Here is a 1,492-nt window from a genome sequence, read left to right on the forward strand (position 1 = left end):
CGCTGCCATTTGCTAAAATCAACGAGGGATTTGAATTGCTACGTGCAGGCAAAAGGTGAGATTCGGATTCGGACCAACAGGAGTGATGCACAGCAGCTATTGAAGCTGCACTTCTGTCAGCTCGCAGACGCTGCCAGTAGCACCACTTGTAACTCCTCCCTTCCTTTCCTCCCTCTCCAGCATTCGCAGCGTGCTGCTCTTCTGAAGGATGCGATCGGGGCAGCACGAGTGCAGCACACAGCCCAGCAGATGCCCTCCTGTGCGGGCCCTTCCCTCCCCCGTCGCCCTTCATGGACTGCAAAGACAGAAGCACAAGGAACTTGTCAGCTGTGCTGCAGCTGCCAGCGCTCCTGCGCCCACCCTCTCCTGAGAAAACAGTTATATAAATAAAGGCTGTCTCACAAACTCTTCTGTGGAACAAAAGGTGCTCATGTTTCTGACCCGCACATTCTTTGCCATTCTTTGCACACTTTCACACCAAACACCTTGCACACTTTTGCACAAGCACTTCCACCTCAGCCACCATCTCAGCTGGCTGAATGCTGTGACTCAGACCAAGGGACAGAGTGCCCGCACTGCCAGTCTTTCATCTCTCAGGATCATCAGGATGTGTGTTTCATTCATTCCACGAAGTCATTCGCTGACACAGCCCGTCAGTCCAAGCTTCCATTTCAGCATCAGCTTCTTCTCATTGCACCACAATGTCTGACTCTCTCAATTTTCTCTCCTTCACAGAATCACAGAGGGTTGGGGGTTGGAAGGAACCCCCGCAGATCATCTACTCCTACCCGCCTGCTAGAGCACGTTCCCTTGACTACATTATACAGGAAAGCGTCCGGATGGGTTTTGAATATCTCCGGAGAAGGATGCTCCACACCCTCACTGGACAGATTGTTCCAGTGCTCTGTAAACCCTCTAAGGAAGGAAGATTTTCCTCATGCTTCTACGGATCTTTCTGCATTTCACTTTGTGCCATTCACGCCTGGCCGCTTGCTGAGCTCCACTGAAAAGAGCCTGGCTCCATCCACATGACTCCTGCCCATTACATATTTACAAGCACTGATAAGGTCCCCTCAGTCTTCTCCTCTCCAGGCTGACTGGTTCCCAGTCTCTCAGCCTTTCCTCCTAAAGGAGGTGCTCCAGGCCACTCATCCTCTTTGCAGCCCTCCAGTGGAGTCTCTCAAGAATTTCCCTGCTTTACTTGACCTGGGGACGGTACTTCGGAGGTGGCATCACCAGAGCAGAGTACGGAGGGAGGATAACTTCCCTCAGCCTGCTGCAGGCTTCGCTCCTTTTAATTCATCCCACAATAGCACTGGCCTTCCTGGCCACATGAACACACTGCTGGCTCCGTGGTTCGTAGCGCCGCACAGTGCCACAGATTTCTGTGTGTCTCACTGCTGCTTCTTCCGTTTTAGCTCACAGAGTGGAAAGGCTCCTTCCCTCAGAGGGAGGTACCAGCCCAGAACAAGTTGCACCACTCAGAGTTTAC

General features: G+C 52.5%; 1 long non-coding RNA gene across 1 annotated transcript; it reads left to right on the forward strand.

Moving 5' to 3' along the window:
- LOC104915441 lies at window positions 1-408 on the forward strand. The gene is made up of 2 exons (XR_796357.1): window positions 1-55; window positions 181-408. It is a non-coding gene; the product is annotated as an uncharacterized LOC104915441 (long non-coding RNA).
- Window positions 409-1,492: the final 1,084 nt, after the last annotated feature.

This window comes from Meleagris gallopavo, assembly GCF_000146605.3.
Source record: "Meleagris gallopavo isolate NT-WF06-2002-E0010 breed Aviagen turkey brand Nicholas breeding stock chromosome 4 unlocalized genomic scaffold, Turkey_5.1 Chr4_random_7180001833590, whole genome shotgun sequence".
In the NCBI taxonomy this organism is placed as follows: Eukaryota; Metazoa; Chordata; class Aves; order Galliformes; family Phasianidae; genus Meleagris; species Meleagris gallopavo.